Source organism: Ciconia boyciana, chromosome 7 (genome assembly GCF_034638445.1).
Source record: "Ciconia boyciana chromosome 7, ASM3463844v1, whole genome shotgun sequence".
NCBI classification, from domain to species: domain Eukaryota; kingdom Metazoa; phylum Chordata; class Aves; order Ciconiiformes; family Ciconiidae; genus Ciconia; species Ciconia boyciana.
In genome coordinates, this window is record NC_132940.1 from 30,853,221 (window position 1) to 30,869,582 (window position 16,362).

Genomic DNA, 16,362 nt, shown 5'->3' on the forward strand with positions numbered 1-16,362 from the left:
GCAAGAAAAAATATGGCCAAATTCCCCCCAGGATGCTCTAGCCAATTTTTGTCAATTAGGTTAATGACCAGAGAGGCAGCAGACCCAACCTGTCACTGGGAAAGCTGAGCCACAGAGATGCCCTGCCTGCTGCTCCACCTCAGACCCATAGTTTATATTTTGGTTACAAAACAAGTGCTGCTCTCAATTTCCAAACTCCCATTTTTTAACTGAAGCATGTATTTTCCTAGCACTTGTTCTGCTTCAGTACCCAAGGTATAACTATGCCTCTTGTGTTTAAAATGTATCTGCCATCTGGAAAGCATGCAGAGACCCATACCCTTGCTTTGCTCCTCTCCGACTGCAGGCACCTGGGTTTAGGCACACAAACATTTTTATCCTTCCCCCCCCTTACTCATGTCTGAGCTGTTTAACTAAAATCTGAGCCATTTCTCAGGGTCTGTCTCACAGCCCAGTCAACACGGAGGGAACCGGTGCCAAAAATCCATTTCTTTCTGATCTGATTGTTTGTTTTCCAGTTTGGGATTTTTGACAGGGAGCCATGCGAAACCAACTGCTCATTGTTTACTGGGAAGCCTGCAGCTGCGTTTTAGTCATTTCACTTGCAGAAAGACCTGAGGATCCAATGGAAAGTCAATTAGCTCCTTGCAATAGCCTGGTGTTTTGCAAAGCCATTTGGTATCCACACATGTGGGAAAGCCAACCCAAACGAGCGCCCTGGGGTGTCATTGCTGGACCAGACCAAGGATGCTCCTGCTGCACTGCCCAGTTACCTGCTCCCACAGCTCAGGAGGCTGCTGGTGCCTACAGCAATGCCCCAGCCAAGGAACCTCCCCAGATCCACCCCTGCTCCATATCCAAAACCTGCAGCTGATCAGGAGGGTTTGGAGAGAGGCACGACAGAGCCAGAGTCCCCAGGGTGGGCAGTCCAGCAGCACTGCCCCCGGGTCCATCACCTGGATGGCATCTTCCCATCTCCTCCAAAAAGCACACCATCCTCTTCATGCTTGGGCAGGATGGGCAAGTCCTCACCCTAGGGTTGCTGCAAGCATTTAAGAGCCAGAGATCAAGTCACCTCCCCATGGCAGTCCAAATATACCAGGTCCCTGGCTGTGTGTCACTTTTCCCAACAAGTGGGAAATCATGCTTTTGAACTCGCTCCAAGCTACCTTCTCAGGATCCCCTTGATTGCAGACCAGAACAGGGCATGTTATTCCAAGAGAATAAATAAAAGCAATAGCAAAGTCCCTCAGCACCCACTGGCTGCTCCTCCCCAGCCCCAGGGCTCACCCAGGTGGGTCTCAGCCAGGGCTTGGTGGATTTTCCAAAGCAGCCCCTACTCCTCTCCAGGCCACCGCTTCCCCATCCCGAGAACTGCACAGAACCAGCTCCATGTTACCAAGCATTTGCCATCAGCATTTTGGTCTCCTGTCCTCTTTGTTACATACTGCTACTCCATGAGCTGAAGACCTCTACCAACAGCTTTGTTGTCTTTCACATTATTAAAATTATCAAAATAAATATATTAAATTTGATAATAAAATTATAAAAAATATTATTAACTAGCATAGCTTAGGGCAGAGTCTGAGATGCCTCCAGAAACAAACATCTTCTAATGCTTCTCCACTTACAGTAACACTGAAGTGGACCAGACAACTTTTTACCCACTTTTAAGTTCTGCTAATATCATTCCTATTCAAGTCAAACATAACTCCTAAATCATTTCTTTCATAAGTATTATCTTTTATGATGTTATGAGCAACACCAAGTTAGCTCATGACAACCCATTTTCTATGACCACCTGTTGACTGAAGTGAGGTTCACCTTCCTTCAGTCCACAGGCAAGACAAGACTCAGCCATTCAGTGTTTCTTCAGCCAAGTTTGATGTTGAGAGGTTGACACGCCCCAGTCAGTCACTGGTGCAAACTGCCACAAGACAAGCATTGCAGTCCTCACCGTCCCCAACATTTGCACTGTGTTAACAGCCACCACTGTTCAACAGAAGCCCTCGGTTAGTCTTGCTGGAATTCTTGACTCAACATGGTATGTACCTGCCCTTATAAAACATTTACCTTCAGCAGACGGCAGGAGGGGGCTCAATATCTTCTTCAGTTGCAGTAAACAGCAAGTTTGTAATCTCTTATGAATTAAATCTAGTTTTATCTCAAAAACCAAGTCAACATTTAATAGTTCTGCCTTCTCTGAACTAAGTTTGTAGGCTACATTTGCAGGGTAGCAGAAGATGAACTTTTGGGGCCCATGGCAGCACACAGCCCATAGCAAGAGCAGGATGGAGGATGCTGTAGGTTGCCCAATCTACCTTCGTTCCAATTTTTTCCTAGCCCCGGCCTGGGCAGAAGCAGCAGTCAGGCACAGTCTGATCCTCACCCCAAATTCCACTTCAGGGAACCACATGAAGCTCAAAAGCCACATGATACCCTTGTCCCAAATACATCCACCCAAACCCCTGAAGCTCAGTGGCCCCAGGAATTTTCACAGGCTGAGTCTAATCCACTCATCGGGAATGTCCTGGGGCTTGGCAGCTCGAGCCTAATTCACCTGCTTTGACCAGGAGAGATTTAGCATGCAGCATCCTTTCCACCACCTTTGATGTCCAGAAACAAACTGGATTTTATTTTCCAAGCCTTTAACCAAGGGATTTGCTGAGGGACACTGGCTCACCCAGCGGGCTCTGGATCCCATCACTGCCCATGGATTTGAAACCACATGGCTGCAAAATGACCTTAACACCACAGTGGGGGTGACTACACACCCATCATGCCAGGTCCTTAGATAACCCCCACACTACCAACCTGCCCCAGCTTTATATGAAGGCATCAGGAAAGCTAAAGACCCTCTGAGCAAAGCCTAGAGCAGGTGATGGCTCTGCCCAGGGAGCCCCAGCGATGCTTTCATGGGGGCTGATCCTGCCCAGGGAGCACGGAGGCACGCACCACGCCAGGCAGCCCAGCATCCCCCAGGGCTGCTCAGGCTTTGTGGCACAGCTCCAACACATGATAAACAACAATATTAGCAAAATAATGTCTAAACGGATCCAAACGGGATCTTCCTGCCAGCAGGCAGAGAGGGCTTCTCACTGCAGGAGGCACCGAGACACATACAAGCAAGAGGGAAATAGCTTATAATGCTGAATAGCTTTTTCGGCATCTGTCTCCTGATGCAGCTCTTCTCAATCCCAGTCACCAAGCAGTCTCTCCTCTACACCAAACAGACCTTTTCTCTCCCCATTGCACTCCTGGTGGGACAGTAGGGCTTTTGTGGACGGACATTCACATACTACCTCTTAGAGAGCTATCTTGTAAAGTCTCCACTATATTCCCACCCCTGCCCAGAGGGAAATTCATATTTTAGCCCCAAGGACCCCAACTTCAGGCAAACCAGACACAGGCTCCATAAACGCACGAATCCTGCATGCTGCCTCTGTCCTAGGCACGCAGCACTGCCCGGGGACCAGGGTGCTGGACTGGGGGGGGGTTTGGTCACCCAGTGGACAGGAGTGGGGAGGGGAGAGACAGGCAAGGATCTGCAGCAGCCTAAGCGGGCAGCACTCCCAGAGCTGCCTGCAGAGCCATAGCTGCTGTTCCCAGGGCTTCCATCTAATCCCCAAGCCGCTCACATTAAACCAGCACATATCCTAAACCACAGCTATTATACATCGTTCTTATCCTTCTTCTTGCTGAAGCTATTTACAATGGGTGTTAAAGCATTACAGAAGCGGCTGTCAGCTACTGTATTTATGAAAGCTGGGATCTCCGAGCCAGCTCTTATCAGGTTTAATACAGTTCTCCCAGTGTGTCTGTCAGTAGAAGTGAGATTTCAGTGGGGCTTTGAGGAACTTTGTATCTGGACCATTCAGCTAAATCCAAGGGAAGCTGGTAACCACTGAGAAAAAGCATCAGCCTGCAGCTGAAACGGCACATGGAAAGGCACCACAGTTTCCCTCAGCTAGTGGCCAGTATGCCAGGCCAGGTCCCAGGCATTTCCTGGTGGCCAGCAGGATGCTGGGATGTGCTACTGGGGCAGCCCAGGGCCAACCGTGACTTCCCAGGCAGGGTGGAAAGCCTACTGCTCCAGCCCCAGGCTGCCCCAGCCGGGGTATCAGCAGGGCACAAGGCAGCTAGGTGAAAGCACATAGCATATCATTAGTTAAGCGACATGGAAGAGTGCAAGAGCCCACTGCATCCAGCCATGGACAGGCAGGTGGGCCTGGGCGACGGTCAATCTTGGGCGTGGGCACTGAACTCCCCCCAGGCAGGGCTAACGTATACATGCTACTCTAGGACAAGTCTGGTGTGATGAAGTCCAGATCTAAAGCTGGCTCTGCCTAGGAGGCATCTGTGGTCCCAAGACTACCTGAAGAATGAAGATCTTAAGAAGGCAGGAGAAATACCTTTAGGCACCCATCGTTTCTGTATCAGCTTTGAGCACAGCCTGTTACCCAGCTGATGGAGAGCAGGAGTTACTGTACTATTTTTAAAATCTAGAAATTCAGACCTGGATTGAGCAATGGGACAAGGGGAAAAGAAATTGCACTCAAGAGCTGAGCCCAGCCGGGCCTCTCTGCGCTCACCTCCCTTTCTGTCTTCCTCAGCCACCTGGTCTGCAAGACCTGCTGGACTCACCCCAAGCCACGTCACCTGGGCAGGGCTTCAGAAAGCTTCTCTGTATTTCCCTTGGGTCTCACCTTAGAGGAGATGCCCAGGGCTGCCTGCACCACCTCATATGGAGACAGCACTCCCATGGGTAACGAGGGCAGATGGAGGGAGGGAGGGAGAAGCTGGTAGCCAAAGAAACAGCAGAAAACACCCATCAGATTCAGAGAGCTGTCACACAAAAAAAAGGAGAGCTGATGGCTTTGCTCTGAGGAAGGCAGTGAGAAGCTTCAGCTTTTAACCCCAGGATTTCAGAAGATTCAGCCAGTTGGCTCCTCTGCCCGTTTCTCCCCCCACACCTTCCCTTGCAGCTCACATTTGGGCAGTTTCAGCTGAAGGCAGCAAGGAGCTGAGGAAACTGTTGCTGGGAAACTGTTCAAAAACCCTGGCTAGACGAGCACCTACAAACGCAGGGCTGACGGTACCCAAGCGGCACAGCCTGACATGAGCAACAGCTGCCTGGGGATCCCATCGCTCCCTGTATTTGGACAAATCATCCACTTAATCCCAGTCCAGATAGTTGCAAATTAGATCCTTATTTAGGATGAACTATACAATGCTGATGCTAATCAGAACAGCACATCCACTAAGCAAACAAGATTTGATATCATGGACCACTGGATCCCATTAAAGGTTTTGCTGTGCCCATGTGGAGGTGGTTTCCCCTCAAAGCACTCTGGTGCTGGATTGCATTTGCTCCCCCTTGGGCTGCAGGAGCCTGGACCAGCTTCTCCTCTCTGGCTGTTCTCCAGGGTGGATACACTGGATGCAGGGCTCAGCAATGAGCCCTAGATCACTGTCCTTGGGGACAGCAGGGCTCGTTGCCACCAGTAACCTCAGTAACAGCATTCTTCGTCATTCTACGGACCAGAGACAAAACTGTCACCTTGTAAGTGCCCACGTTCCCTGCCCTGGCAACGTGTTAGACCCTGCAACAAGTTTTGCTCTTCTGAGTGCCAGTGCATTACCTGTCTGCACTGCAGCCCTCAGGGATTTTGCTGGCTAGCCCCAGCCTTCCAAAGGGACATACAGCAACCCAGGCTAAACACAAAAGGGGTATCTAGGAGGCAGTTACAAGCTCCTTTAAAAGGAAACACAGTTTCCTACATAAAAGTGCCCCTCTCCTTGCACTGTCTTGATGAATACGCTGTATTATACATTTTGCACAAGACTGATCTCAAAACTTCCATTTCATTATATGCACACACACCCCTACTGTAAAACTGCCTGCTGAGCCCCACAAGCTCCAAAGCATTAGAGCCACCCCATGTGAGGGCATTCCCAGGGCTTCAGCCCCACTTGGGGGGTTTCTGCCCCCAAACACCAGCACAACCCATCTCCAGCCCGCTGTCTGCAGGAGACAAATGCCTTTCATTTCTTGCCAGCCCTGCTCAGTGGGAAACGAGTTCAGCACAGAGAGCAGATGGTTAAATGAACGTTTACCCCACAAGGCATTGCCTTGAGGGGTTTTTTTTTGAGCTCCATCCCTTTTCCCCAGTGCCTGATATGGGAGTTAGGAAGAGCAGATCATTCATTTCTCTTCCTCTGAAGCCTGCAGTTACATAGGCTGGGGTGCAGCTGCCGTCCTGCTCCAGGCAAGCTCCCAGCTAGCCAGCCTGGTGGGACCTTGGCTACAACTGATAGAGCTCTGGAATACAAACCTTTGAGGTTTAGGGCAGCAGACGACCCAGGTGTTTGTCATGGGCCCAACAGATGTGATGGAAAGAGCCGAGGATGGCCCCAAATGGAGCAGAAATGTCCAAGGATGGAGAGCAACTTATACCAAGGCAATTTATATCATGTCCCCCAGGGAATCACCTCCTCTCCCCTCTTCACTGCCCGTTTCTTGAAAGAAATAAAGAGGAAACCTCAGTGCAGCCCCTACTCAGCCAGCAGAGCTATTTCCCCACCCCATGATTTGGTTTCCCTGCAGATGAAGGATGCTCATCACCCTCCTCACTGTGCCTCCCACTCCAGGCTGAGCAACAGCTGCACATGTGGGGCACTGGTCTCAGCTGAGCTGCTGGGTAGCACAAATAACAAGTGATAATAGGAACTGGAGGGTGAATTAAACATATGAATCACTTCCTCTCCTGGCTTTTACTGCTCCTGTTGTTTCTCTTATCCCCTCAGAAAAAGCCCAAGGAGAACATTCATTTCCTTTTCCTCCCTGCTCTGCAATGAACACCGAGGGGGGTACCTTTTCTCTCCTCATTTTCAATTGACAGCAACAGAGCTGTGCCGATGCTCCCAAGACCATTTCTCTAGCACATGGCAAAGCAAACGGCTTTAGCAGGAGCCAGAGCCCCCCTAGCTCCCACGAGGCAGCTACAGCCCCGACCCAGACCTCGCCCTGCCTCTCCTGCTCTCTCCAGAGCATGGACTATATATAAGAAATGGAGAGATGCTCTCCATCTCTTATATATAGCCCATGCTCTACATGCATCCTTCCAGCCCCATGTTCCTGGAGGGTGGGTGCACAGGCACCCCAAGGCCTCTCAGCACATCATAGCCCTCCCTGGATGAGGCTGGACACAGCCACTCCGGCTGCTATGAGCCTCCAAAGGCACTAGACAGTCCATTGCTTTGGGAAAAAATAGCTTTCAAGCCCAAAAAGGCCATTTCCCACCACTGGCTTACCCCCAGCCTGGGACCAGGGCATCACCAGCACAGCAAAGGACGGCTTCTTCAGAGCCCTGAGGTGGCTCGTTTGCAGAGAAAGCTGTGGCTCTCCTGCCATCTCCTCTGCCCTGGGAGCAGTCCTGCCCACAGGGTCTCCGCCAGGCCAGCCTGTAATTACAACCAGCAGAGAGGATTAGCTTGGCCAGCCCCCATGGGGTCTCATCCCCGCCGATGGCACATGGCAGCATTATGCTCCCCTCCATTTACCTCGGTTGCAATATCAACTGCTCCAGCATAGAGCTAATTACTCCCTGCAAGGAGATGCTGCCAGACAAACGAGCCAGGCGGGACACCCCAAAGCAGCAGAAAGCCTGGCAGGCACAGACAGTGAAAGGACATCTTGCTACAGCTGAAAGGCAGATGGATGCAGCCATCACCACCCAAAGTCCCATTAAAAGCCTCTGCCCACAGACTGGGGTTGTAGCACAGTGGGGGAAGGCTTTGGCACCAGCTTTTCCTCCTGCTTTGGGACTCCTGGGCTGTCCCTCCTCGCTCTCCTACCAAGGGAAAGGGCACAGAGCAAGGCAGAGCTTGCAAAAGCCCTAAGCCAGGCTCTGCTGGCAACATGAAGCATTAAGGTTATAAAGCCCTTTTGGGACAGTAGGGACCAAGACCACTCCAAGGGTGCAGGAGCCCAGGAGAGACAGACCCCTCCTCATCTCAATAGCAGATACTGCCTTAGGTACCCCCAGGGCCATATTTTTTACCTGCCTGGGAGTCTTTAGTGCAAACCTAGGAGGGCACTAAAGGTTTGTGGTGGCAAATGAAATGTGGCATTTCTCTGGCACAGCATCGCCCAGGCAGAGAGCCGGGACGAGCCACCAGATAAACCTCCCTCGCACTGACTGTGCTGCCAGGGGAGATGCAGCTCTGGGCTGTGCTTGCTCAGGTCCAGCGTTTCAGGCACTCCCAGATGCATTGAAGTGACAAGGTTTTCAACTCTGGGAGCACTCCAAATGCAGCTCAAAATTTCCATACTGAATAATCACCTTTTATTTGCCATCTGAGACAGCTAAGCATTGAAGCACTGCAATTTTCTAATGGGGAAAACTGTTTCGTCAGCTCAAGGAAGACTAAATTGATGCAAGCTGAATTTTCATCTGCCTCCCCCAAACATGTGCTCCCCCCAGCTCCTCCCATGCCCATCATGAGGCAGTTTGCAGGCCTCCCGTGCCTCAGGTGCCAAGCAAAATAATGTCTGCCCTGATCCATAGATAGCTATGTCAAAAAAATAGTCTAACTTCTCAGTTAAAAAGGGGGTTCACGCCATGGTGCCAGAATATCATGTCATATGATATCCCCTCCATCCCCTCCATCTTTAAGAAAGGTCCAAGTAACTGCAGAACAGACAGTTTCATTACAGCAACAAAAGCAGACTTAATCATAAAAGTAGGATTTTACAAGTCCTTAGGAGAACCCACAAGACATATACCAGAAGGCCTTCTGCACTGGAAGTGTTTCCCCAAGCTGCAGGCAGTTTACAGAAAGAATTCCAAGAAAGAGACAGAATACTGCAATCTATCTGAATTTGTCAAATGCTTCAGCCCAAAACTCCCTCAACAAGAGGTTAAGAAAACCAAATCAGCAGCCTCCTAAGCCATAAACTGAATTCATCCGCCAGAAACTAATGAGGACATCCAGTACAAAATAAGAATAAGCAACAATCAGCACAGCCAAAATTCAGCACCAGGGACCAGCCCAAGCATCTGGTGGCATTAAGACCCCAGAGCTGTGGTTGTAGGGGAACCAGAGGAACGGCTGTGGCTGGGACCACAGAGCCCACACCAGGTATGTGAGCAGCATAAGGGCAGGTGACATCTCTTGCTGACAGAGGACCAAAGTCCTCTGGCCAAGGCAGTAACTGATTCACACACACACATTGCTGGGCACTCCATGTATTGCAGCTGCTTGCAGAGAAGACGGAGGAGGCCTCAGTGTCATCACCGAAAGCGCTGCAGGTGTCCCCGCAGCAACATGCAGCAAAAGCACAGCACTGGGCTCTGCAAGCTGCTGGCTGGGAGATGCTGCAGTGGCATCAGCTCCAGCAGGGCTCGACTGGTGCTTGGGGAAGCCTCAGCTTTAGGCAGGACTGGCACACCACTCATCCCAGCTCCATGGGGGACAGGGAGGAGCAGAGCAGGGCATCAGGCCAAGAGGTGACTGCAGAGCTCCCAGCCATGGTGAGACTGAAAAGAGCAGGGACTCAGGAGTGAGCAATGCTGGGATGAGAGGTAGGGAGCTCAGAGTGGTTCTGCTGTCTCCATTGCAACAAAAGCCAATGAAAACAACAGCCCTGAATTCATACCAAAGCACAATGAGTTTAGAACAATAGACAGATCTTCTCTTTTGTTTTTTTAGACACAATATGTAATTAACCTGTGAGACTCATCACCACACAGCTAATTGAGAGCAAGGACTCAAGGGAGCTGCAAACAAAACACTGACATGCACAGTGAAGAGCATCCATGCTGGCCGGGGGTGGGAAAAAATGTTCCCCAGGGTGGTCTTCCCCAGTGGCTTTCCACGGGGGTGTCCACCAGAGAGCTGCTGCCCAGGGACTCAGGCATCCTTGCCAAGGGCATGGGCTGGGCGCTGTTTTGTCAGAACAGAGGGAAACTAAGGAGATGTAGCAACTCTTCTGGGCTCCAGTAACTGCACCTGGTGTCATGAGTCACCCTGAGAGCAGGGCTGTGAGCAGGCATGGCCCAGGCGTCACGCAGGGACAAGCCTTGGAGCAGGGTCCCTCCCAGCCAGGGAAGGTCGTGATGTCCACTTACAGCACATGGACCACTCTGGGACAAGGAAGGACCAAGCCTTGCTCTTTATTTCCACCTTTCTTTATACCTACACTCATTTTGAGGCCGTTTCCACCACCTGCAGTGCAAGCAGACCTTATCATACCTGCGAGCAGGAGGTCTGCAACCTAAAACGGCCAGTGCCTCCCAGGTGAGCAGCCTCCTCTCAGTGCACTGCGTTCCCAGTCTGACACCAGTGTTCCTAGTGCATGCATGTGCAATTTCCCTCACTAGCAGAGACCATGCCCAGCACAGAGCTGCTCTCCAGAGCACTGGTGGGCTGGGATGCCACCCCAGAAAGTACTTTGGCAGGATCTCCAAATATCCACATGTCAAAAAAAGCAACATCAGAAAAAAGGTACCTAAAATTGCCTTCATGAAGCAACCTGGTTCCTGCTCCAGCAGCCTTCTGCTCACTTACAGCTGGGGAGCACAGAGGGAGGGAGAAAGGAAAATTGCAAAATGCAGCCTTTCTTCACAGGACCGGGATAAGGCAGGGGGAGGTTGGCTTTTCTGGCTAAAACCTACTGCTGCTGGCTTACATACCTGGCCATACAGCAGCATGCTGGCCATCTCAGAGGACAAATAACAGGAGCTTGAGAGCAGGAAGATGTATTGCACAGGTCCCCTTCCCTCAGACCCACATTTGGGAGTCGGTGGATCTGCTCAGCCCTTCTCAGCCACCTGTTATTTGCAGGGGGATCATCAGGCAAACCCCAAACCTGCCACGACTCAGCATTCCTGAGGAGCTCCACGAGCAGCCTGTCCCAGCTCAGACCCCAAGCACTGCCAGGGATGAGGAAGGCAGACCTTCCCAGATATTTTTGGAGGGAGTCCCCAAGTTCACCATGCAAGGCAGCGTGTGTCATCCCCAGCAGACAGGAGAAATGACTGCTCAAATTCACTGCAGCTGCTGCCAGTGAGGAGAAATGCTCAGGAGGAAAAAACAGCCCTATGGTTGCAAACAAGCCAAAGGGAAGAATGTGGCTCTCCCGCAGCCTGGCACCAACATGGGGCACATAATGGGGATGGGCTAGTGACCCACTGCCTCCCAGAGCCCCTCTCTCTCTGCATCCCATCCTCTATGCTTCAGGAAGGCACAAAACCTCTTCTAATATGCCTAATCGCATCCCAATGTCATCACCAGGAGCCTTTAACCTGCATCTAGCTAATAAAAATGATGAGTTGCTTCTTACTTGCAGGATCAGCAAGATAGCCCCCAGCCCGATGCGGGGTGATGCCATCGCCTCTGATGACCCCCCAGCTCTCAGAGCATGCAAACATTGTGGCGGAGCACAAAGACAAGCTCCTGTCAAGCCCAATGTTAGCAGCGTGGGCAGAAGGCAGGAGGCCTGACATCCTCAGACCTAGAAGGGCAGCTGGGCTGTGCAGACCAAATCTAACCCATCACCCTACCTCCTGCCACAGCCAGCATGCTTAGAGAAGTGGATGAGAACAGGGCAAGCGTGCAGTGATGCTTCCCCAAAATGCTCTTCCATGTTCAGCAGATGGTCATTTTTATTTAATAGCCCTCCATGGTCTTTTCTTTCCAGACTTTTTCACCACACCTTGAGCTCAGATTTTTTTTTTAAGCACCCACAGCACCCTGCAGCAAGGAGTCCCCCTTCTTACTACCTCTCCACACAGCTTGTGTATCTGGACCCTGCTGCTTCCAGCTGAAGTCCCGTAGATCTCACATCAGAGTCCACAACCAAGTAATTCCCACACACCCTCTCTGGGTCACTGGTGATTTTATAGCGAAGCAGACTCAGTCACCCCGCAGACCTCCTCTTCCCCCACCCCAGAAAGCACCCAGCAGGTAAGCTGAGGACAACAGGAATCTCCAGCAGCATGGCCCAGGGGGAAGAGGAGCTGGCCAGGAGACCTGCCCATAGCCTCCTCCACCTGCCAGGTATGTAAGATCCCCTTCCAGGAGGATAACTGAGCTCAGCAGCTCTTTCCAGACAGCACAGCAGCTAATAATGCTAATGATCATCTCCCAGCTGTCTGGTGGCCCCAGGTCCCTGACCCAGATGCCACAGGCTGTTCCTTGAGACACCGAGTCCCTGCAAGCAGAGAGCTCCCCGGGGAGATGCAGAGCAGGACAAGAGCAGTGAGGAGCCAGGAGTGACAGCGGCTGGAAGAGGCTGTTTTACAGCTCGAGCGAGACGACAAGAAAAATCATTAATTTCAATCAACTCATTCTACGCCCATGAGGTTTTTATTTTATTACTTTGGAGATGGCAGAGGGTAATTTATCGATCAAAGGAGGAGATGTTGCTGAACAATTAAAATGAATGCTGCGTCTGGGCGCTCACAGAGGGACAGCTGGGGAGAGGTGGGAGGGTGCCAGGGTCCAGCAGGGGAGAGGAGCAGGAAGACCCTGGCGCAGACAGGCTCCTGGATTGCAAAGAGACAGGTCTGAGAGCACGGTGCCAGGAGATGGCTTTGGGTACACTTATAGCAGGCAAGAAGCCAGGTAGCTGCTGCTGGTGGGACATCCCATATGGCCACAGGCAGGAGAGCAGCACAAGGGTGCTCAGGCACAGCAGGAGCAGAGGGGACATCATGGGGCATGAGCATTCAGCCTCGGGGTCCTCCTGACCTGAAGCCTTCACGGAGCAAGGACAGCACCTTGCACTGCTCCCAAGTGCCTGGCTGCAAACCACTTTTACTTTAAAAAAAGGGTGAGGAGAAGATGCCAAACAGATACCAAACCCCTGCCCCAGTGCTGGCCGAGCAGAGCCTGCCTGGGAGCTAACGGAACAGTGTGCCTCTCCCCTAACCTGGTCCTCCCCAGAGCACAGCCTCCAGCCCAGCAGAAAGGGCCAGCAGAAAGGGAGACACCCACCCAACGGCACTGAGACCTGATAACTCACTGCATAAATCCTACATGATGCAACTCCATCATGAGGATCCCCCCAAGGGGAAAGACTCCCCCAGACACCCCCTCGCCCCAGGTCCTCCCCACTGCATGGCTAGGAGCAGCTCAGAGGTGGGGTTTGGGCCAGGCAATGGGAGGTGAAGTTGAGCAGAGGTCAAGGACCTCTTCACCCCGACTGACCATGTGTGTGACCAGGCTCAGCACTGCAAGAAAAGCCTCGAGGAAATGTCGAGTTCAGCTGTTGTGAGATAATTAGGAGGCAAAAAAAGCCTGTGCAATGAACCAAGAATCCTTTACAAGGGACTGGGGCCAGTAAGCGTCCCTGGGCCACCGCCAGCGCTGCCTGCCCAGGGATGCCCAGCTCTCCAGCCTCCTCCGGAGCAGCTCGCCGTGGGCAGGAGCCCCATCTGCCGGCTTGGCCACGGAGGAAGCGCATCCCAGCTCCGCAGGGTGAGGGGACGAAGCCAGGAACACGGCACCCAGGGGCCAGTGCTGCTGCAGGAAACCCTGGCTCTGAGCAAAAGTGCCTGCAGTGGGTACAGGGGATGCTCCACGGGAGACGAGCCCATGACAGCCCTGCTCCCCCCCCACAGCCCACCAGAAACCAGCCTCACCAAAGTCTTACCCTACGACCCATCTGCAAAAATCACCTGCTCTTGATCACTGTTGCAGCACGACTGTGGATTGCTCTGCTCCCCGCACACAGGCACACAAACACGCCCAATCTTCACCCAGACGCACCAGTGATATTTTACCCATCACCCCCAATGGGGTGTAAGTCAGAGCCGCAGAGACCGAGGAACAAGCCCCTGCTGACACCCTGCTCAAGGCCACAGCATGCAAAGCACCAGCAGAGAAGGTGGGCTGGAGAAAGCAAAAGGCTGATGTCATTTGAGCAGAAACACTAAATATTTACACAGACTGCCATCAGCCCCCATAGAGGAGGTGGCAACTGTACAATTTAAATGCAACCAGCATAACAATTTTTGTGTAACTAGAAGTGCAAGAAAATTACTTAAACATACCCAATGTGGGGAATTAAACTCAGTCAGGACAAAGGGAATTGAGCGCTTGGGCAGTGCAAAGAAAAAGCCCAGCTCCTGGGGATTCATTGGGTTTTAGTAGTCATGAGGTATTGGTGCCCCCAAAGCACAAGGGCACCCCTCATCCGCCACCATAACAGAACCAGGATTGGGGTGGAAGGGCACCCAGCTGCTGCCAGCAGCACCAAAGGGGTTCCCAGGTGGAAAATATCCCCTTCACTGGGGGCCACAGGAGAGCAAGGGGAGGGCTGTGGCAGGGGGAGGCATTTAATGGTAGCAGGATGCAATTACTCGAACTGGAATTAAACCAGGACTTGGGGGCTCACAAAGGAGCGATATGTGCAAGGTGACCATTAAATGGTGTCTCAAAATAAAATGCAAATAATCCCTCAGAGCTACTTGTTTGCTGTTCCAGGCACTTAAATGCTATATATAGCCAGGCAAAGGACACTGCTCTAGAATCGGTGCCACATGCTACAGCAGTTACAGGACCACAGCTCCAGCAGCACAGTACACAGAAAAGACCCTCAGGGCTCAGCATAGAACCCATCAGTCCCATACCCTACGCTTTGCAGCATCAAATCTTGCCTGAACTCCTTGTCCTCACCTGTAAGCAGGGCAGTAGATGCTGTTTCAGTCTGACCATGCTCCCTGCCTTCAAGGACCAAGCTGCAGCCAGGACCAAGGAGGTCTCCCGGATGAGCAGGACAGCCCAGCATCCCCCAGACAACCCAACTGGGAACTAAGAGCCCTAGGCTGAGCTTCAGTATAGCCTTTGGTATAGGGTGCAGGTGGAAGGCCCAGGTGAGGCAATTCAGGACCCTGCCATCAGCTAGCCAGCTCTGCAGGTGAAGCAATGGCTCATCTCTGCTGGACTTAAAGAGCCAAACAGGCTGTATGCTTTGGGGAAGAGAGCTTCCTTGCAAGCAGGTGACCCAGACTAGGCAAAGGAGCAGAGATGCTGAGGGACGGGGCATTGCTCACATCTGGTGTGGGCAGCCCAGGACACATGCCACTGTTAACCATGATGCTCCCAGGTGAACCAAGATCTGCTGCAGTAAATAAGGCTCAAGCGTCACCTTAGGATAGAGATGGCTCAGCAGCCAGGGCCAGAGGACAGGACAGGGGCCCTGCCAGGGCATGCAGAGTAACACAAAGCCACTACTGCTGTGGCAGCTCTCTCAAGGAGCCTTACACCTCCAGAAGGAAAGTAGGTTGCCACCACCCACTGTCGGCCCCAGGAAATTATCCATGCCGAGGACACGGCAATGTGCACGGGGTCTGGAGCAGACCCAGGCAGCACCAGCCCCAGAGCAAGCACACGCTGTCCCACCCCAGTGTCACAGATCCCAGTGACAGATGCTACAGACTGGGGGGGGACTTGGGGTGTCCAAAAAAGCCAAAAGGCCTTTTGGCCCCTAAGGAAAGCCAAAGTCACAACCATTCCCATTTTCTAAGGCACACATTGAGGGACCGGCCACCCCACCAGGTGCCGAGCATCTCCTCACAGAGCCAGGAGAGCAGGTTCAGCAGCTCCCTGGAAATACCCGAGACTCCCCACAAGATGAAACACAACCGTGCAAAGCCGACGTGCAGGCGGGCCACCTCAGGGGTGCGATGGCACATTTGGGTCTGTCCCGTGTGCTCTCAGGCTGGGGCCGTGGGACAGCCCTGTTAATAACAGCCGGCGGGACCCCAGGGGACGGTGTCCCAGGGAGAGGACTGGGTCTCCCTGGGAAGCAGCAGCACATCGCAGCAGTCAGCTTTTCTCTGGCAAGCTACTGCCGACCTCCACGAGAGGGCTTTGCTGTACAAGGAAACGAAATAAGAGGAGCTCCATTTACAGCCTGCTTCCAGTTAGGTCGTGTCTTTTCCCACATCTTCTCACCGAGGGCTTAGCAGGCAGCAGCCGGACACAGTCACCAAGGATTACACCCAAAGGCTCTGATGATATTCATATCTTAGTGACAGCATTGGAAATAGTCGCCTTTTTTTCTTCCTGAAGCCTCTCTCTCCTGAGTGAGCTGCATCCCTGGGTGCTGGCCATGGCTGGGTGGGGGCCGAGCCCAACTTTCCCAGGGGACTCTGGCACCAAACCTGTCCCGAAACACGGACATAACCTTCAGCACTAACGCACCCACTTGCAAAACAAACCGGCCATCATGTTTCAGGAGGCACAGGGCTGTCACCCACAATTCCTCCCACCAGAGCCGAGCACTTTCAAGAACATCTGATGATGGATGGGGCAGAGCCCTTGTTCCGACACACGTGTCCCCAGAGATAA